Source organism: Salvelinus namaycush, chromosome 42 (genome assembly GCF_016432855.1).
Source record: "Salvelinus namaycush isolate Seneca chromosome 42, SaNama_1.0, whole genome shotgun sequence".
Classification (NCBI taxonomy): Eukaryota; Metazoa; Chordata; class Actinopteri; order Salmoniformes; family Salmonidae; genus Salvelinus; species Salvelinus namaycush.
The window spans coordinates 11,051,164-11,074,584 of record NC_052348.1 but is presented as its reverse complement, the minus strand read 5'-3'; the positions used below and the strand labels follow the sequence as shown (position 1 = coordinate 11,074,584).

The 23,421-nt window shown below is 41.9% G+C and overlaps 1 protein-coding gene across 1 annotated transcript in view; it reads left to right on the top strand.

Annotated features, from left to right (window-relative positions):
- LOC120034739 (polypeptide N-acetylgalactosaminyltransferase-like 6) overlaps positions 1-23,421 on the top strand; it is a 250,166-nt gene that overhangs the window by 82,528 nt on the left and 144,217 nt on the right. The gene's annotated exons all lie outside the window — the stretch shown is intronic.

Sequence of the window (23,421 nt, the reverse complement as noted above, 5' to 3'; positions counted from 1 at the left end):
AATATCAGGTTGTGCGGTCGGAGTCCGCACCTTTGGGGGGGGGTACTGTCACACCCTGGCCTTAGTTATCTTTGTTTTCATTATTATTTTAGTTAGGTCAGGGTGTGACATGGGGATGTATGTGTTTTTGGTTTGTCTAGGGGTTTGTAGGTTTAATGGGGATATGTCTTGTCTAGGTGTTTGTATGTCTATGGCTGCCTAGATTGGTTCTCAATTAGAGACAGCTGTGGTTTATTGTCTCTGATTGAGAGCCATATTTAAGGCAGCCATAGGCATTTGGGTTTTGTGGGTAATTGTCTATGTGTAGTGTTTGTGTCAGCACTATTTGTCATTATAGCTTCACGGTCGTCAGTTTGTTATTTTGTTAGTTTGTGTATAGTGTTCGTTTCGTGTTTTTCTCTCTTCTAATAAAAGAAGATGTATTTTGCACACGCTGCGCCTTGGTCCTCTCTCTCACCCTTAGACGATCGTGACACTGAGGTACCGGAACACATGAAAATAATAATCACCTTTATAATAAAGCATTGCATGCATATCATCACATTTGCGTAGTGGCATGGGGAACAATGTTAGTGGCATAGAGTCTGGGAAAATGTTTGTCTTTTAAAAACGCATTTCATTTGACTGGAGACTTTGGTATAATCTTTTTTAATGCCGCGTTCAAAACAACTAGGAACTCGCAACTGGGAAATCTCAGAATTCCGACTTCAGTGCGTTCAAGACAACTGGGAACTCTGAAAAAACTAGCTCCAATTGGTCAAATTTGTTTTGAATAGTCATCTAACTCGGAATTCCAAGTCAGGAACTCTGGCCTCTTTCTAGAGCTCCGACCTGAAGATCACTGACATCATGATTCCAACTCGAGTTCCCAATTGTCTTAAAATCACCATAATACCACACAAATTATCGAAATGGGAGGCTACTTTGACAAAGAACAACTGAGAATCTGAGATCAATAAAAACGAACTTGTCTTGAATCCATCAATAGCTATTGTAGGCTACAATATGAGTAGGAAATTATAGTCCTAAAAATTATTTCCAGTTCCACTGACTCACCCAATGACACGCAGCTCCCTCGCTAGTGATGGCCGATGCGTTCGTGCCAGAAGCCTCTCTCTCCTGTTTTACTTTGTAAAATACTTGGAAGTTGATCAAGTATTTTGGTAGCCTACAGCATAGAGTCTTCTCTTTTCAGCAGGAGCCATTTGCTTTCCAACCTGTTTTGTCTACATGCTGTTTGTTCACTGACAGATTTGACACGTGTTCAGACTGTAGGCTCTGCCTTGTTATTGGGATACACTCCACAGATAGTCAATTTTTTTTAAAGACGCTATTGATCCTCTGTGGCAAAATTATAGGCTTTCTAGTGTAGTAGGCTATTCTGAATTATTTCATTTATTTCTGAACAAACAGCATTAACTCTATAACTTTGGCAAATGTATTTAAATTCATCAGTGTTGCTGCAGCTCCTCCAGGACCCTTCGCACGGTTATGATTCTATACGGAAATAAATGATGCAACACTGGAGAGATGAGAATTGCAGGCTCATGTCTATCAAGCAGAGAGAGGGAGATAAATCATAGGAACGGAATCTCATTGTAGTTCTGAGAGAGATACGGGGGGGGGGGGCAACTCGAAATAAATACATTTTATCGCTTTTATTTGAATTTTGACATTGCAAAAAGTTAAAATAATTGTTCAAACCAGGAGAGGTAACGGATCCGGCCAAATAGGTGAAAAAAATCGTCTGATAACCCCCTCTAAAAGGCTGTTTCCCTTGGCTTCGCCTTGGGCCTAAGAACAGCCCTTAGTTGTGAGTTATCACACGATAATCCCCAGGTCCTCATGCCTTATTGCTTAAAAACTGATGTGCTGCTTGTTCGTTATATTGTCTAGACATATGTACTGTTGCTTCAAATGTGCATGTATTACCCTGTATTAAAGGTACACCTAGTCCAATTATCCTGGTACCTGCAATGTGTGAACCAACCAATCGGAGACCTGTTGGCAAGGACTCAGCTGAATTGTGTCCAAAGGTCTTCACCTTGGCAGAACTCAGAGTTTCCCTCTCTCTGAGCTCAGACCCCCTCTGACACCTTGGGGGGAGAAAATCACCTGTCACTCCTGAAGTGTCACCACCCGCGGTCACCGTGGAGATATCCAGGAAGTCACTCACAGCATGGAGCTGTCACCACCGCTTTATCTCCACGGCAACATTTAAGGGCAAAGATCCAATTCCCATCAATCACGCGGCAACCGCCCCCCAAAAATGTGATGTGAGAGATAAGAGAGAGGTGTTCTTATTGGAATAGACTGACTGACTGGCAGTGTCATTTCTGCCGCTCTCAAACAAGAGGGGTTGGAAAATGGAATATGAATTAGATTCTACCGCTCAAAGCATCAAAGATGACAGTTGTTTCTAATTTGAGCTACCTGAATGACAGACTCAATGAGATCGGCAGGAATCTCAGAACATGAATTTGTTGCTGTCTAACTTTAGACAAATTAGAAATATGACAGGGCATGCCAGGTTAGAAAACACTAAGCTGAAAGCTAAATGTTCACAGTAAATACCAAATAGCCTAAATTAAAACTTTAGAGTGCTTCGAAGTTTTTAAAAGAACAATCCTTAGCTAAATGGAAGGCCCTGCAAAAACATCCAGCTGTGTATTGTGTGTGCTTTGTAAATGTTTCCTTTTATAGTTAAGCCAAATCACCATTCTCCCTCCACAGGCAGTAACATACACACACAGAGACACCCCCCCCCCACACACACACTTCAGCTAAGTCTTTAGAAAGGAAAGCTGTTCTTGTGAAAGATACCCTGAGAAGCAATGTGAAATGGTTATCTCCAAATTAACCACTGCTGGGCACTCATTAAAACATGGGCGCAATTTGAATTCACTCCACAGAATTTAATGAATCATGAAATGTCCCCTCATTCAGTGTCATTTAGCTAGAACTGTGATGGCACTCTGTTAGGCGCTTTTGCTCTTTTTCTTCTATGTATTATTCAAAGGTGTGCTAATTGCAAAATTAACATTTTAGGCGACCGAGAGTCATCACCAATCGATTGGTTGAAATTTTTTAATGTGTATTTTTCCATAGACTGTATGTACTGAACTTGTCTGAAGCTGTAAGCACGCTGTTTGATTAAATAATTAAGACACACAAATGACTCAAGAGGGAGCCAGAGATCAATATAGCCTAACCAGAAGAAAAAAACTGTTTCCGACCCTCCTCCTGCTGCTGCTGGCATTTGCAGATTTTGCCTTTACGCTGGGGCGGTGCCACCCCAAAATTGTATTTGCTACTGGCAGTTTGATGCTGATTGACATCTCATTTTACCTCTTGTTGAAAGAAGCATTTTTTTTTTTACATTCGGCGCACATTTTTCAAATCGAGGACGATGAAGAGAGAATATTAACGTTTGTTGTGAGATACAGAAGAATAAAAATAAGAAGAACATACAGAAGAAGAAGAGAGAATATTCCCACAGCTCCACGAGATCTTTTGGCGATTGGCGAAAGCATCATATTTGAAGTAAGTTTTAAACCCGATGCTAAACCTAAACTTTGTGTCGCTGTGTAAGTTAACGTTAGACCTTTGGCTCCATTAACAGACAGTTAATCAGATAAGAGAGATCGGTTCCCAATTTAGCCTAACATTATGTTTACATCGGTGCTAGTAATACACGCATATACAGTGCAGTGTCGTAAGTTACAGTGTATGAATGTTTAGCTAATGTGGGGTAACTAGTAGGCTACAGCTGTCAGTGTTCAGCAAGTTAACATTCAGCAATTTGAAATCCATTATCTCAGTTAGATTCTTGTACTTGAACTCAAAACGAACAATTGTTATTATCAATCTGTTAAAGTTATAAAAAGATTACCACAATTTGTAGATAGCCTGTTTGCTATCGTAAAGGTGTAAGAAATTATAACTATAGCCTGTTTGCTATCGTAAAGGCATAAGAAATTATAGCTAGCTAAGTTACTTACTGCAGAGTAGGGCTAGCCTTGATCTAACTAGTAACTTAGGCTAGTAGTTGATTTTAAGATACAGTTATGATAATGGAGATTTGTAATTAAGATTGAGATTGGACTAAAATGTGGGTAATTGCTTAGATGTAACCATATTTTTGCATAGGGTCAATTAAACATGAAATGAAAGGGAGAGATATCAGACTTCTTTTTAAAGAATCACAAACAGGCGGATCAGGTGCAAACAGACCCCAGCCCTTGCATCACCACCGGACCCCAGAGCAGCTCCCTACCTGAGGCTAGTCAGAGTCAGTGTGGTCAGACTTCACAAGGACCCAGTCTACCACCACCAGGTCAGAGCATCTACCAGGCAGTCAGTCACATGCCCAGTTCAGAATTTAAGTTCAGCTTCAGCTTGTAATATATGATTTTGTCAGATTAAGCCTCACTTTAAAATGTTGGTTGTTGATTCATGTGTGTTCTTGTTTTGATGGCTGTGGCATTTTTATTGTGATTATACACTAATGGTTCTTGTGTTATTTTAATGTAGTAGCTGTATCAAGGGATGACACAGAGACCTCTGGCTCTGAGCAAGACAGTGAGCCAGAGCTGCCAGGAGATGTCATCGAGCCCCTCCCAACTGCATCAAGCACCAGATATGCTGTTCCAACAGGACCCAATGGTAGGCCAGGCCTATACTTTAAACTACACATGTTAGTTAGCAGCTGTTGGTATCTAATCTTGTAGATCCCTTAATTATTCATTTCCATAGAGATATAACACATTATTTAATGTGTATTTCAGACACTTCAAGATCCAGAGAAGAGGGTCCTGTACAGCTGTGTTTGAAAACATTTCCCAGAACTCATGGGAAAGCATGGAACTAGGAACGGGGCTTTCAACAACTCCTGGTATAAGGACAATTCATGGCTTGAATATTCTGTAAGTCAAGATTCGACTTATTGTTTTTCGTCTGTAGGCATTTTTCTCTGCCCAATACACCTGAATCTGCCTTCACATCACAGTCAGGTTTTTGTAACTGGAAAAAGGCGCTGTTTAAAGATTCTGTGTTTAAGCTCCATTCGAAGGCAGAGCATCATATCAATGCTATGTGTGCTTGGAATCAGCATAAAAGGTCTATTGACAGCAACTCATCAATGTTAGATGTCATAAATGAGGACCGGGAAAAGAAAGTGGAGGAAAACTGTACTTACAAGTAAAACAATTGCAGATGTGTGCCTGTTAACTGCCACGCAAAATATAGCCCAGAGAGGTCATCGAGAGTCTAATGACTCTCACAACAAGGGTCATTTTTTGACAAACTTAGAAGAAATAGCAAAGCATGACCCTCTCATAGAGAAAAGTTTGAATGCATGTGGCAATGCTAAGTACACAAGCCACCAAATCCAGAAGGAAGTTCTTGAGGGCTTTGCTGAGATGGTACAAAGTGAAATAATAAGAGAAGTAAAAGAAAGTCAAGTTTTTAGTGTAATTGCAGATGAAACTAAAGATTTAAAGAAAAATAACAAATGTCTTTAGTTATGAGGTACTATTACAACAGGGCCATCCACAAAAGCTTTTTACACTTTCAGTCAGCTGAAAGCTTAGATGCAGCAGGTCTCACAAAAATGATTATTGATTGCCTTGAAAAACATGGTCTGGACTACAGAAATAATCTTGTGGGGCAAGGCTATGACGGTGCATCTGTCATGAGCGGAAAGTATTCTGGTCTGTCTGCACGGATTAAAAACAGTTAAAGATTTGCATTTGATGTGCACTGTAATGCACATTGTTTGAATTTGGTTCTTGTCGATGCTGTAAAATCAGTGCCTGAGGCAGTTCACTTTTCTGCTCTCCTGCAGAAGCTTTATAACTTTGTATCTGGCTCGTACGTTCATCTCATGTGGCTTGCAGTTCAGAAAGAGCTGTATCCACAGCAGCAGCCCAGGGAACTACAGAGACTTACGGATGTAAGGTGGGCATGCAGATACATGGCATGCTGTAATCTGAGGGACAGGCTTCCAGCAGTTCTGAGAGTGCTACAGGATATCACACTTGAAAATAGTGGTGATAGATCAGTGGAGGCAAGGGGCCTTCTTTCTCAGATAGATTTACATTTCATAGGGCTTTTGATTACCTTTTGTAAAGTGCTTGGTGATGCCAAATGTCTTTCTGACATACTCCAATCAAGCTCTCTTGACCTAGCAAGGGCTGTGTAACTTGCGTCAAACGTTTCGGGTAGCCTTCCACAAGCTTCCCACAATAAGTTGGGTAAATTTTGGCCCATTCCTCCTGACAGAGCTGGTGTAACTGAGTCAGGTTTGTAGGCCTCCTTGCTCGCACACGCTTTTTCAGTTCTGCCCACAAATATTCTATTGGATTGAGGTCAGGGCTTTGTGATGGCCACTCCAATACCTTGACTTTGTTGTCCTTGAGCTATTTTGCCACAACTTTGGAAGTATGCTTGGGGTCATTGTCCCTTTGGAAGACCCATTTGCGACCAAGCTTTAACTTCCTGACTGATGTCTTGAAATGTTGCTTCAATATATCCACATAAGTTTCCATCCTCATGATGCCATCTATTTTGTGAAGTGCACCAGTCCCTCCTGCAGCAAAGCACCCCACAATATGATGCTGCCACCCCCGTGCTTCACGGTTGGGATGTTGTTCTTCGGCTTGCAGCCTCCCCCTTTTTCCTCCAAACATAACGATGGTCATTATGGCCAAACAGTTCTATTTTTGTTTCATCAGACCAGAGGACAGTTCTCCAAAAAGTACAATATTTGTACCCATGTGCAGTTGCAAACCGTAGTCTGGCTTTTTTAATGGCGGTTTTGGAGCAGTGGCTTCTTCCTTGCTGAGCGACCTTTCAGGTTATGTCGATATAGGACTCGTTTTACTGTGGATATAGGTACTTTTGTACCTGTTTCCTCCAGCATCTTCACATGATCCTTTGCTGTTGTTCTGGGATTGATTTGCACTTTTCGCACCAAAGTACGTTCATCTCTAGGAGACAGAACGCGTCTCCTTCCTGAGCGGTTAGACGGCTGTGTGGTCCCATGGTGTTTATACTCGCGTACTATTGTTTGTACAGATGAACATGGTACCTTCAGGCATTTGGAAATTGCTCCCAAGGAGGAACCAGACTTGTGGAGGTCTACCATTTTTTGTCTGAGGTCTGATTTCTTTTGATTTTCCTATGATGTCAAGCAAAGAGGCACTGAGTTTGAAGGTAGGCCTTGAAATACATCCACAGGTACACTTCCAATGACTCAAATTATGTAAACTAGCCTTTCAGAAGCTTCTAAAGCCATGAGATAATTTTCTGGAATTTTCCAAGCTGTATAAGGCACAGTCAACTTAGTGTATGTAAACTTCTGACCCACTGGAATTGTGATACAGTGAATTATAAGTGTAAACAATTGTTGGAAAAATTACGTGTGTCATGCACATAGTAGATGTCCTAACCGACTTGTCAAAACTATAGTTTGTTAACAAGAAATTTGTGGTTGAAAAACGAGTTATAATGACTCCATCCTAAGTGTATGTAAAATTCCAACTGTATATAAGCATAAATATGATACTGTAAGTTTGTAATATTGATGGGCACCAAAATTATTTATATTTTTCATGTCTGTTTCTGGTATGTCAAATTGCAGTGTGTTTTTCTGTAAATGTACTTTTTAGTAAATAAACTATGCAATTTATGTAACACACACATGCTATCTTATCTCCTTGGTGCTTGAGCTTTTTTTCAGATTTTTTGGGGGATGTTCAACACAGTGTGTGTGTGTGTGTGTGTGTGTGTGTGTGTGTGTGTGTGTGTGTGTGTGTGTGTGTGTGTGTGTGTGTGTGTGTGTGTGTGTGTGTGTGTGTGTGTGTAAGAGAGAGAGAAAGAAATTGAGCTGCAGTTCTGACTACCTCTAATCAGCAATCATAGGTAGGGCTGGGCGATATGGCCAAAATCTCATATCCCGATATAGGTCATTTCATATCCCGATAACGATACATATCACAATATACACATTTTCTGTTAATTCAATGAATAAATTGTCTATAGAAAATGACCACATGTAAAGGCCTATTTCCTATTACATGTTGAATTATACTCAACTAATAAAAGGTACTTACTCATATTTGATTATTTCTCCTTTTATTTAGAACCTTTGTGCCAATTTTCAATTCAGCATGTAACAAATATAAAATATGAATGTATAAAATCTAAAAAGGTAGACAGAAAACACTTCAACTATAGTTGCAAACAAAATAAATATAGGCCTAAAATATAGCCACTGTTTTGAGCACTCAACTGTACTTTTTTGGGTCTCATCCATAGACCCTCTCCGTACTGTTTCACATGATTCTTGCGTAGGTGGTAAAATAGGTTAGTGGTTTTTGAGCATGTTGTTGGGACTGGCCTGCGGCATATTTTGCAGAGGACGTCTGGTCCGTGTCAGACTTTTCATACCCAAACGATGTCCATGCGACCGAAGTAGCCCTTCTTTTAGTTATGGTCTCCGTGCTCTGTGTCACGTTCACTCTCCTCCATGTTTGTTTGTGTTGTAAATTTCCTTCCACGCGGCACGTTGACAAAAAATAGTGCCGTAAAGATGGTGACTTGCGACACAACGAAATAAACGATAGAGCATAATATGAAACGGTAGACGTTTTTCTATCGTCACACAACATGTATATCGTCATATCGCCCAGCCCTAATCATAGGATTCATTCATGCTCCTTAGATGCCACGTTAGGGTAACACACACATTTTCTGTCATGGTCTATGGACCTCCTGAAGTAACCTTGGCCACCCCCTGGCCACCCCATATATAAAACTATAGTTCCGCCACTGCCTTTACGCTCCTGGAGTTGCTAGGCTACACCAACGGTCGGCAACGTTTTCCATTTGGAGTGCCAATTTATCTTACCATTCCTACTGATCTGTGTGCCTGTTATGATTTTGATATGCACATTTTTGTGGTACAGTTTCATTTCATTTATAATAGTCTTGGTATATCAAAATCATTGTCTGTGGTTAATGATACAAATCTAAAAGTAACTTTTATTGCCATTGCCAAAACATATTCTGGGCCCTCAGAGTTTCCCGTGCCAGTCAGCTCGGGACAGACACCGCTGTAGGTTATTTGTGCAAGGGATAAGAAGTAATCAAGTATTTTATGACTGGAACAGAGCATTACATTTTTCCTTTTAATGCGGAGTGGTTATCGAAATGGAGAGAGCTGGAAATATTTGCATTCTCAATTGAGTCTAAAAACATACTTTGTTTAGTTGCTGTTTGAGGTCCACAGCTCATTAGTGGTGATATGTTAAGATAATCAAAGATACTTTTATACATCCCCAAATGTGCATATTTATAGGCCTGCATTTGCACGCAGGCCAGGTAGACTAGTCCTAGCTAGCTATTTAGTTGTGCATGTGCATGATGCGTAATTAGGTGCGAGTCCTTACTGGAGGTCGACCGATTGATCGGAATGGCCGATTTCAAGTTTTCATAACAATCGGAAATCGGTATATATATATATATATATTTTTACACCTTTATTTAACTAGGCAAGTCAGTTAAGAACACATTTTTATTTTCAATGACGGCCTAGGAACGGTGGGTTAACTGCCTTGTTCAGGGGCAGAACGACAGATTTTTACCTTGTCAGCTCGGGGATTCAATCTTGCAACCTTACGGTTAACTAGTCCAACGCTCTAACCACCTGCCTCTCATTGCACTCCACAAGGAGCCTGCCTGTTACGCGAATACAGTAAGAAGCCAAGGTAAGTTGCTAGCTAGCATTAAACTTATCTTATAAAAAACAATCAATCAATCAATCATAATCACTAGTTAACTACACATGGTTGATGATATTACTAGTTTATCTAGCGTGTCCTGCGTTGCATATATTCGATGCGGTGCGCATTTGCGAAAAAGGACTGTCGTTGCTCCAACGTGTACCTAACCATAAACATCAATGCCTTTCTTAAAATCAATACACAAGTATATATTTTTAAACCTGCATATTTAGTTAATATTGCCTGCTAACATGAATTTCTTTGTGTCACTTCTCTTGTAACAGAGTCAGGGTATATGCAGCAGTTTGGGCCGCCTGGCTCGTTGCGAACTGTGTGAAGACTATTTCTTCCTAACAAAGACAGCCAACTTCACCAAATGGGGGATGATTTAGCAAAAGCGCATTTGCAAAAAAAGCACAATCATTGCACGACTGTACCTAACCATAAACATCAATGCCTTTCTTAAAATCAATACACAGAAGTATATATTTTTAATCCTGCATATTTAGCTAAAAGAAATCCAGGTTAGCAGGCAATATTAACCAGGTGAAATTGTGTCACTTCTCTTGCATTCATGGCACGCAGAGTCAGGGTATATGCAACAGTTTGAGCCGCCTGGCTCGTTGCGAACTAATTTGCCAGAATTTTACGTAATTATGACATAACATTGAAGGTTGTGCAATGTAACAGGAATATTTAGACTTATGGATGCCACCCGTTAGATAAAATATGGAACGGTTCCGTATTTCACTGAAATAATAAATGTTTTGTTTTCGAGATGATAGTTTCCGGATTCGACCATATTAATGACCTAAGGTTCGTATTTCTGTGTGTTATTATGTTATAATTAAGTCTGTGATTTGACAGAGCATTCTGATTGAGCGATGGTAGGCACCAGCAGGCTCGTAAGCATTCATTCAAACAGCACTTTCGTGCGTTTTGCCAGCAGCTCTTCGCAATGCTTCAAGCATTGCGCTGTTTATGACTTCAAGCCTATCAACTCCCGAGATTAGGCTGGTGTAACCGATTTGAAATGGCTAGATAGTTAGCGGGGTGCGCGCTAATAGCGTTTCAAACGTCACTCGCTCTGAGACTTGGAGTAGTTGTTCCCTTGGCTCTGCATGGGTAACGCTGCTTCGAGGGTGGCTGTTGTCGATGTGTTCCTGGTTCAAGCCCAGGTAGGAGCGAGGAGAGGGACAGAAGCTATACTGTTACACTGGCAATACTAAAGTGCCTATAAGAACATCCAATAGTCAAAGGTATATGAAATACAAATCGTATAGAGAGAAATAGTCCTATAATTCCTATAATAACTACAACCTAAAACTTCTTACCTGGGAATTTTGAAGACTCATGTTAAAAGGAACCACCAGCTTTCATATGTTCTCATGTTCTGAGCAAGGAACTTAAACGTTAGCTTTTTTACATGGCACATAATGCACTTTTACTTTCTTCTCCAACACTTTGTTTTTGCATTATTTAAACCAAATTGAACATGTTTCATTATTTATTTGAGGCTAAATTGATTTTATTGATGTATTATATTAAGTTAAAATAAGTGTTCATTCAGTATTGTTGTAATTGTCATTATTCTTTTTTTTTCCTACTATGTTATTGACTTGTTTATTGTTTACTCCATGTGTAACTCTGTGTTGTTGTCTGTTCACACTGCTATGCTTTATCTTGGCCAGGTCGCAGTTGCAAATGAGAACTTGTTCTCAACTAGCCTACCTGGTTAAATAAAGGTGAAATAAAAAAATAAAAAATTACAAAAAAACAATCGGTATCGGCTTTGTTTTGTCCTCCAATAATCGGTATCGGTATCGGCGTTGAAATATCATAATCGGTCGACCTCTAGTCCTTACTCAACAACGGCGATTAATAAATTGACAAAACTCGAAAATGGAATGAAATGAACAAAAACTTGTCTCTCACAAGTGTAGCATAGGTTGTGAGTTCTGCAAACAACGTGTCCACTCAGACAATGAAAACGGTAAACAACTGTAATAATAATATATTGAATGCATTAACAGAAATTACTGGCCTGTCGACTAAATGGGGTCAGCCCTAGTATAGAAACATTATACAATAAACTTTAATTACATTGAAACTAGTAATTAGAGGTCTTACTTCACTTGGTTGTTTGATGATGAGGTAGCCTAGCCTTAACAGTGACTGTATGTGAGCTTAATGGATTATCAAAATATAGTATTTGAAAGGCAGACATTTTAATGGGTGAGGGATAGGTCATTTTTATAAACCGTCCTTGAGGCAGAACTGCTCGATATATGATGGACCAGCCTCACATTGGCTATATTGTAAAAATTCAAGAATTTTTTATTTATTTTCAGTCTTCATTTAAGGTTAGGGTTAGGCATTAGGGTTAGCAGTGTGGTTAAGGTTAGGGTCAGGTTTTAAATCAGATTGTATGCCTTTATGGCTGTGCCAGCTATTGACCAGCTATTGGCCACTTGAGCTGCCTCCAGAACAAGATTCATGACAAAAAACGCTAACCTGCGAAACACCAGCCTGCACTTTAGAATTCATCCCCAATTCTCTTCTCTAACCCTCCCCATAGATCCAACTGACGCCTTGTCTCAACAGATGCTAGTGATGGAAGTCCTGGAGGCACTTAAAGCCAATGGTGTGTAGCAAAAAATACAGAAATGTAATTCTCTGTTGCCTTTTGGGAGAGCTGAGTGGTGAGGGGTCACGGCAGCTCAGCGGTAGAGTTGTTTTAGCTTTTGGCTAAAGCTACGGTCTGGGATTTGTGGATGTGGGATTTACCTTTAGGGAGCTATATTTGGGGGTAATTACTGAACATTTTTACTCTGCCTTTTGGATAAACCAAAACAGGCTTTATGAGATTGGAAGCCAACAGGGAGCCACGCATGCACTCATGAACACACACGCACACAAACACTCTCTCTCTCTCTCTCTCTCTCTCTCACACACACAAACACACACACTCTCTCTACACACACTCCCTCCCTCCCTCTCTCTCTCTCACACACAGTCTAGCACGCCGTATCAGACTGACAATGAATAATTACCACCTGTTCCGTTCTGTGTGTGACGAGAGAACAGAGAATGAATGCAAGCGAAACATATTCTCTGCCAATTCAGTCCTTGGAATATTATTGAATTATTCATTTATCCACTGTCCTGTATATCAATCAAATGTAGAAAGTTACTTTACATTACTGAAGTTCCCTCTGGAAGTCTCCATTCCATTCCATATTCAAACATTCAAACAAGGAAGCTCTGACATAAAATTACTTGAGCAGCCACTTTAATTAAGGGCTGTATAATAATTCGAATTTCACTTTTCCCAGAAAACCTTGACACGGTTACAGTAGCGTCAACCACTTAGTTTCAATTGAAATGAAATCAAACATCCTTTTAAAAGTTGCTTTGGGAGTGTTCTGACTTCTACCATGTACAATTCTGAAACATCTGGTTTATGTGTCTGGTGTGTTGCATTTAACCTAGAATTACTCCAGAAGAATGCAATTAAATTACAGAATTGACTGTGCTTTAGATGGAATTGACCCCACCGGCGATAGAGGTGTCAGTCAACCCCAAATGTATAGGTATCTACAGTACTGTATCTTGTCTACTACATTTGGGGTCAATACCTAATATAATAATATATGCCATTTAGCAGACGCTTTTATCCAAAGAAACTAAAGCCCTATTGAGATGGGATTAGTTTTACTGGGGGAGGTTGGGTAATGTAATTATGTGCACGAGCACAAAACACCACATCTGTCATTTTAGTCCGGTCCGAATCTGCCACGTCTGTCATTTTTACGTGGCAGGAGAGTAATAATTCCAGACAGAATAAACGACTGTTTTTGGCAAACTCCGAAGTCTTCTGATAATACTAGTCCTGTGCGAATCGACATCCCTGTGTTATTGAGAGAAATGTCTGAGTTTGACAGGTGTTTGATCGCGGTTTGAGCAAGAAAACTATAACTGATTTGATCAATTGAACGAAGTGCTGCGCATAGCCTACATATGAATGTCCTACATGTATCAACTTTCACAGTGAATGCTTTTGTTCACATGTTTTGTGCGGATTAATTTAATATTGCCAAATGCATCAGTAAAATATATTGTGCCTGTAAAATGCAACCCTTGCTGTTAATAGATCTCAAAGCAGCAGCATACAACTGACCTAAACATTTGGAAATGAAGTCAACTTAAAAAAAGAAGATATATATATACATATATAAAATCCTGTCCAAATCGTCATCTGGAATAACAGACATTCTGGAGTAATAATTACATAACCAACGTTCTCTAGTAATACTAGTCCTGTGCGAATAGAGCTTTACAGTCATGCGTGCATACATTTCACGTACAGATGGTCCCGGGAATCAAACCCACTACCGGGGCATTGCAAGCACCATGCTCTACCAACTGAGCTACATAGGACATATACCTGTATTTCTTCCCCTAACAAGACAGGTGGGTTTAGGACCCCTCTTTAATGTTACGTGTTAATTATCTAAGCTAATTAAGACCTCCGAACGGTGTTGTAAATCGCCTTCAAATGCCTCGATTACGGTACCTTAGCAATAAATAGAATCAAGGTAAGAGGAAAATCCATTGTCTTAAAGACTTATAGTGCACAGGATGCGTCTAATGTAGACTAGGCTTTTTGGGCTCAGGATCAGCTTTAAGGATCAATGTGAAGTAAGCCAGATCAAAGCTAAGTCCATGTTTTATTTGGCCAGACTAATTGCAGCGACTGAAATATGTTAATTCAACCCGGGCTCCATTGATCTGTCTACTGTACACTGAGTGAACAAAATACATACACATGGATTGTGTATGTGTGCCATTCAGAGGGTGAATGGGCAAGACAAATTATTTAAGTGCCGTTGAATAGGGTACGGTAGTAGGTGCCAGGCGCACTGTTTTGAGTGTGTCAAGAACTGCAACGCTGCTGGGTTTTTTACACTCAATAGTTTCCGTGTGTATCAAGAATGGTCCATCACCCAAAGGACATCCAGCCAACTTGACACAACTGTGGGAAGCATTGGAGTCAACATGAGCCAGCATCCCTGTGGAATGCTTTCGACACCTTGTAGAGTCCATGCCCCGATGGAGTGAGGCTGTGATGAGGGCAAAAGTGGGTGCAACTTAATATTAGGAAACTGTTCCTAATGTTTTGTCCACTCAGTGTACAGTGTGTTGCCTTAACACATTTTAAAAATATGCTCTTCATGGTTTCTGATACATTAACCCTTATCAAACATACCCTTTCTTTAAATAGAAACTTAAGTGACAATGCAGCGTTCACCATTCGGTATAATTATAGTTTTTCTGTTGAAATGAAATTGTACAGGGAACACTTCAGGACCGTCATCAAAAGCTTTAAGTACGGCTCGGGAGTCTCTCTCTCTCATGGTCAAAAAAACTAATTTCAGTTCCACATGGCACTACGCTTCAACAGGACAATCCAACCCACACAGTTGCCCACTGTATTCATAATAGATTGTGATCGCCATTTTCTGGTAGAAGTGCTTTGTGAAGTGGAGTAGTAACCGGTGTGTCACAGGGGCCAGGGATAAAACCTTGCTTCAGGCCAGCAATGGCCCATTGACTTAGGCTCGCTGTGATCTTGAACTGTGGGGGCGGAAACCGGACCGGACTCGGCTCAGCCTGCTGGGATGAGATGAGATAAGACGAAGATGGAACCAGGGCCATCCAGAGTCAGATGCCCTTGGCCAGTATTTCTGCTGCCTCTGCAAGGCTGCGTTTCTTGGGGGGGAGAATAAGCCACACACTCCCTTCCTGGGAGAGTGGATGGAGATGGGATTGATTGGAGCAGGCAAAAGAGAGAGTGATGTACACTTTGTCCCTGCCACCCGCCTGCTTCCCCGCTTCTCCCAAACCGACCAGCTTTTCTTCCTTCGGCAAAAACGTTTAAGGCAAAATCAATCGTCTTGTCCGCGTCCTCCAGGCGTGCCTGTCGATACTCATAAGCGGCCAACTTTACTGTTGAAGTTCAGCGAGAGAGAGTCCTTCCGGAATGTGTCACTTGTCAGTGAAACTTCCTCTGGCAGATATTGGCTGCCTGCATCACTCTCTCGTTCTGCACGTCAATAGCAGCATCCCAGTTCTGAGATAAATGGAAGCCTCATTGAAGCCTCTTCAGCTGCTAGCCTTGGCAAATAATATTAATCATTTATATACAGTATAATACCAAAGTGCTGTTACGTAAGTTCTTGGAAGGACTTGAAATATTCCTGTGTATTATGTGGTTTTTAGTACTTCTTCCAGACACTGAACATCTTGAAGCTGTCTGTGATCATCGGTGTTTCCTTTGTGTGTGTGTCTGTGTATGTGTGTGTGTGCGTGCGTTTGTTTTCTTTCTGGCTCAGAGATAGAGGGCGGAGGCAGGTCACAGAATCTATTAAATGATGAGAATTCTCCATCAGTTCTGAGAGCCACAGTGATGTCTTTCTTTCTGAAGTTCTCATTTTGGCATTGTACACACACACACACACACACACACACACACACACACACACACACACACACACACACACACACACACACACACACACACACACACACACACACACACACACACACACACACTGTATGATGTTTATATGGAGTAGCCTCTCTATCCTCTCTTCTAAATCCTCTATACACTGCAGAGTTAGCTGGCGGTGTGTGTGCATGTGTGTGTGCGTGTGTGTGTGTGTGTCAGGGTCAACCTTGCCAACCTTGCCATTACATCTTAATAGGAGAGTGCCAACCAGCCATGCTTAGACTGGCTAAGTCCCAGGTCCCTCCAAGGATAAAGTTATCTCTCTGGCCCACCTTGACCACACTGCAGATCAAAGACCTACTGCTCTGGGCAACAAGGCAAGAGATCAGACACACACCCTGTCTGCACCCTAAATGGCACCCTATTCTCCACATAATGCGCTACTTTTGTCCAGTGCCCTATGCAGGCCTTGTCAAAAGTAGTGCACTACATAGGGGAAAAGGTGCAATTTTGGTTGTACCCTTCTGTCTTGTTCTCGGTCTGCCCCATTTGATTTGGCACACTAAATAGACCCACTTTGTTTTAATTCATTTGTCTCAATATATGCTCAACGAAATGATTATTCTCAGACAACGCGGATGAAACACTTTGTATTCTGATTAGGTGGCCTGTTGACTTGGCAACCAGACCCCCAGGTCTAATTTCTGAGATCCAAACTAAAACACACCAACCGAACCAACCAACAAACGCTCAATTCATCCCTAGCTACTTAACTTCCCAAACCAGACCCCCCCCCCCCCCGTTCACCACTGCCTCTGTCTGAGATCCAAACGGAAACAACACAGCCCTAATTGCTGAAGTCAAGTTAACTCCATCCAAAGTTGCTTTGCCTCTCCATGACGCTGACAGCCAGGCTCTTTCGTAAGTACCAGTCAATGAAAGGTAAAGGTCAATGAAAGAAGCTGTCTTGGTTCCGTAGCTCCGGAGCTGTATTTCTCCCCGTTTCCCTGCAAACTGACGTGTTGCACTCCCCAGGGGGCTGGCTGGTGTCTCTGGCTGCCCTCCTGGCCCTCTGCTCAGCATAACTCTCAACCTTAACACACACGCACACCAAATCCACATGACCGCATCCTTAAGAGAAGTGTCCTCCGTGATTGATGGCCGTGCTCTTGGCCGAGCCATCGCTCATTTTGGACACCCGAGACGACTGATTTGAGCTACCCTCCCCAAACCTTACACACACGCACACACACACACACACACACCCACACCCACACCCACACCCACACACACACACACACACACACACATACTCTGTCACCGTCGCTGCTGTCTCCATCACCGACAAATTATCCCAGACTATGGCTAGCAGATGAGCTACTCTCTCTGATGAAGATGATGCACGACAGTCGCTGGCTTTCGTCCTCAAACTTCAGTAAACAACATCACCAAAGTCATTAGGTTGAGACAGGACAGCATGTTAGTCATTTCATTCAGGAGCAGTGAGCTTGTACTTTGTGACCTATTGTAGACCTGGTTTACAGGTTCGTTTCTTGGTACTGAACCCCCTTGATTCCCTGTCTGTTTTGACTGGTTATGGAGAAGTCTACGTAAGTCCCTGTTTTTAGATATATTTGTCCCCACCTAATTTGACTTGAACCATTTTCTCGGTCTTCCATTATCCCCACGGAACTTTAAAGTGTGTCGTCGGTTGGGGTAGGTACCATGGAAATTAGCCTTGAAACTCTTTCAAATGGCACTGCAATTAATCAATCATTACGGGCACAATTCCCGCTGTATTATTTGCATCATTACCAGAAGTCCTACCTCTGTCAGCCATGCCAGTGTGCCGTGAATGTAAGTCGATTCTAAATAAAGCCCTGTGCTCGTTAGTGAAGCACTACTCCGTGCTCTAGGTACTGTACTCTAGGTACATTATAACAGGCTTCTATGAAACTAATAGAGAATGTCGTACCTGTTCTTACAGCCTTTAGAGTGCACTTACTGTACAACTATGGACTGGGGGTTACTGCGCTTAATAGATAGAACATTGCTGTCTGTACATTATCATATAGGCTTCTATGGACATCACAGAGAATGTCTCCTGCTTTTAGAGCCTTTGGAATGCACCTACTGTTCGCTGTACATGCTTAGCTCTACATGTAACTGGACTATGGACTGGAGTATGTGGACTTGACACTGTACTGTTTTTCCCAGTTGATTAGACTTGGATCTACCCATATGTAAAATGTATGCACAAATGACTAGACGCGCTGGATAAAAGCGGCTGCTAAATGGCATATATTATTGTATGTATATATACATTTTCTTATTTTTTTACCCTTATTTCACCAGGTAAGTTGAATGAGAACACATTTTCATTTACATCAACGACCTGGGGAATAGTTACAGGGGAGAAGAGGGGGGATGAATGAGCCAATTGCAAGCTGGGAGTGATTAGGTGGCCATGATGGTATGAGGGCCCCAGATTGGGAATTTAGCCAGGACACCGATAAGCCAGGACACCGATACTCTTACAATAAGTGCCATGGGGTCTTTAGTGACCACAGAGAGTCACGACACCCATTTAAAGTCCCATCCAAAAGACAGCATCCTACACAGGGCAATGTCCCCAATCACTGCCCTGGGGCATTGGGATATTATTATTATTATTTGTTTTTTATACAACTGAAAGGTTGCTGGGCTATACAGTATTTCAGGGGTATTCAACTCTTACCCTATGAGGTCCAGAGCCTGCTGATTTTCTTTTCAACCTTGATAATTAATTGCGTCCACCTGGTGTCCCAGGTCTAAATCAGTTCCTGATTAGAGGGGAACAATGAAAACAAGCAGTGGAACTGGCTCCAAGGTCCAGGTTTGAGTTTGAGGGCAGTATATGATGCTGCTGGACCTGTTTCCATCACAGCGAAAATCCAATAATGAAAAGCTGTGTGTGATAACACTGTACTGATGAGACTTGGATCTAACTGCTCCGTTTCCAATGAGGAGTTGTGTGATAACAGTGTCCCAGTGACCTACCAGATACAGCAGCTCATCCAGCTCCATTCAGCCAGTAGTGATCTGATCCTCCAGCAGGCCTGATAACCTGACGACCAGGCCCCAGAACAGAGCACTTTTATCAGCCTGGCTTAAGACAGATAACCCCTTCCTCTACTCCTCCTCCTCCTCCTTCCTCTCCCCCTCCTCTCCAACCTAACGAGATTGGACCTCCTCTATCACTCTATAAATGAGGATTGGTTATCTCGCTGAGAGCAGTCAGACTAGAGGGAGAACATTGCAATTATCATATCACCGCTGTGGATCGATTCACCAATCCTTTACAAAAATACAGGGGTGGAAGAATACGCCCAGACAAACGGAAAGCTTTCTTTTTCTGTCATTTTCTATTTTCTTGTCTGCATTGAAGGATCCATGGCAATTATTCTGCCCATTCACTGCAATTGTCAGGGTGTTCAATTCAACACTGTCATAGCCCTTTAGAGAATGCATTTTATCTAGTGGGGGTATAATGTCAATTGTTGGAACATTGTAATACATTTCTTTGGTGGCTAAATTACTGCTATTTTCACTTGTAAGCTTACAGAATATGTTCTGAACACATCATCTGCATAACCGTCAACTAAATCTTACAAAGGAAGTTACATGGGAACTAAAGGAGCTGTTCTGCCCAACCTGTTACCTCATTTACTCTGAGCAGACGACAAGAAAAAGGGAGGGCCTGGGAGTGAGTCTAATTGTGTAATATGGAGCTAATTACAAACAGCAGTGGTTGTTTGTGTGGTGAATCCAGTCCAGCTGCTAATGCCAGTCCTGGCAGAGAGAAGAGCATCACATCAGAACACAACAGGAGATGAAAACAGGACAGAAAAAGACAGAGAAAATACTATTTTGTCGTCCACCCTGTATGGACAACAGTGGACAAATGACGCCACGAATCAGGCCTGCACTATGGTTACTGTGGTTAAGGTACAGAGAAAGCCAGAGAGAAAAAATACTGAGCAACAGAGGACTGACAAGCCACCACCAGCCAGCTAGAGCTTGCCAATCATGCCTTTTTACTATAGTTTACCAGTGTGTTGTGTTATACCTCTGTTCATCAATGGTAGATGATTACGCCTTTTGTGTAGATCAACAATGGTTCACACAAGTACACAATCATGTCCTTTTTATGAGAAGGCAGCATAAAACCCCAGCTGTGCCTCACGCATTGTATTTACATGGCCTGTTTATTTTAAAGGTACAGTATATTTATATATTTTTGAATCGTATGCTATATTGGATGGAGGAGAGACAGTGGGAAAGATGGAGGCCAGATTCAAACTCATGCTGCAGCGGTATATGTGATATGGAGGCAGCGGTTTAGACAGCTGGTTCATTGTACTCATCTTCAATCTGGCCTTAAATGGCCATGTACTCTTATAATCTCCACCCGGCACAGCCAGAAGAGGACTGGCCAACCCTCTAGAGCCTGGTTCCTCTCTATGTTTCTTCCTAGGTTCGTGCCTTTGTAGGGATTGTTTCATATCCACCGTGCTTCTACATCTGCATTGCTTGCTGTTTGGGGTTTTAGGCTGGGTTTCTGTACAGCACTTTGTGACATCTGCTGATGTAAATTGATTGATTGATTGATATAAAGACATATTATAATGACATGCATTATGTAGGTTTTGTAGCATATTGCTCATTTAGCATTTCATCACATTCGTAGCAATGCAGTAGTACGTTTGTCTAATATCTGTGTCTGTGTGTGTATGGCGACGTAGCCTGTGTGTGTATCCGTGATACATTTGACATTTTCCCAGACCTGATCATTTGGTGGAGCAGAGGGAGGGGGAACTTGTCTAGATGGTAGAACTGGTAAATCTAGTCCAGTGAAACAGTAAAACTGGGGGGAGAGTTGTGTTGTGCAACCCAGCTCTGCCCAGTGCTACAGTACTTCTGCCTGCCTGAGACTGATGAATATGCCTGCTCTCCGAGATGGGCCCATTTGTTACCCGGCCCAGATGACAAATCATGGCTACGGCAATACGGGGCTAGTTGGTGCACTTGGCCACCTCTGCACAACAGAGCCATAGATAACTCCTAATGCCTGACATTTCTTTTATGGGCTTGCAAGGCCATCCCCACCGTGTAACCCCCATGGTGCTTGAAGCTGCTGGAAGTATGGATGGGCTGTATTTTAAATGGGCTACTAGGGCCTACATCCGCCATGCAGAGGCGCAGTAGGGGCACGCTCGAGGATGGTGCTTTACCACATTTGATCCTGCATTAGCGACTCCTGCATGAATTAGACTTGATTAATCCAGACATCAAGAGTGTTAGATGTATGACTGTAAAGTACTCTGCAGTACTGCACTCTGAAGTACCCCCCCTCTCCCCCATTTGAGAACCACTGAGCTACACCACTACATGGCAAAGTAATTAACTACTGAAAACATTACCGAGATTTGAATTCAGCTAGCACCAAGCTTATAGCAAAATGCAATTCAATTGCTAGTTGAGCTACGTGTAGTTCTCCCCAACACTTGTCAAAGGAACTTAGAAAGGCAGTGTTAAGAAAAAAGCATGAGCTCTGCTCTGGTACAGTGCATGGCAGTTCTACTGTCCTACTCACCCATTCCCTTTTAAATAATGCATCTCTACTCGAATTACGCTCACTACATTTTCCCATTTGATCTGATATCTTCTTTAAATGAAAATATTCCTCTCCTCTCTCAGTTTTGGCTTTGATTTCGGCTTTGATAAAACTCCCCTTGACTCAACTCCCAACATGGTGCACTGTAGGCGTGTTTAATAGTGCACTTTACATGCAGCAAGAGTGGACAACAGTGAGGAGGGTGAGAGGGGGGGAAGTGTCCCAAATAGCACCTTATTCCCTATATACTGTAGTGCACTCATTTTGACCAGCTCTGGTCGAAGGTAGTGCACTATAATATATAGGGAATAGGGTGCCATTTTGGGTAACAGTCAGGTTTTGACCAACACTGAAGAACTGGAGGATCCACTTGGCTCAGTTATTAGCCTACAGTTTGGCAGCCTCATGCGATGAAAAAAGCTCATCTCTGTTCTGAAGTGACTTCACTGCACTAGCTACTTGCTAGTTTAACTAATTGGATTTTTAATTAGTTTCTCAGATGACAACTGACAGTGATTACAATAATGGTGTCTATCAGTGTTATTCAAGCACGACTTTGTTAATTAGATTCGGCGCTCTGAGCAGCTCCATTAAAATGCTGCATGCGGTTGACAGTTGGGAACGCGGGGCTTCCTGTACATGTGTACCTACCTGTGTTAGTACTACTACTGTATTCCTCTCCATTTCCCATCTCCCCATCGCTGGTGTGCTGTGTTTTTCCCCACATCTTTCTAATACTTTTTTTTGCGTTTGATTGAGCCTGGCTGGATTGCCAGGTGGGTGTGGTTTGCACTTTTGGGACATTTCTATTGGTTCCATTGCGCCAGGCAGTCAAATCAGATTGTATTTGTCACATGCTTCATAAACAACAGATGTGGACCAACAGTGAAATGCTTACTTTCCTTTTTTCAACAATATAGAGACATGAGGGATAAATACACAGTGAATAATGAATAACAATAACGGGTAAAAAAATAACATGGCTATATATAACAAGGCAAGCTCAATCAAGCAAAGCTAAAGAATTTGAAATTATTCCAATTATTACTTGAACCCAGGTCTGGTACCGCTAGTATATTCCTCTCCCATACTCCCATCGCTGATGGTGGTGTTATGGTGTGTTGGTCCCAACTCTACCGTGGAGCCTGAGGGTATGGCAGGCAGAGCTGGCTGACTCAGAGAGAGAGAGAACGTACTGTTCTAGCAGCAGAGAGAAAAACAGACAAGTAGTTGATTGAGAAGGATAAAATCCATCCTGCTCAACTCAAACAGGTAGGAGGAGTCAGCCCTGAGGACCCACCTCTCTATCCTAACAGGTAGGAGGAGTCAGCCCTGAGGACCCACCTCTCTATCCTAACAGGTAGGAGGAGTCAGCCCTGAGGACCCACCTCTCTATCCTAACAGATAGGAGGAGTCAGCCCTGAGGACCCACCTCTCTATCCTAACAGATAGGAGGAGTCAGCCCTGAG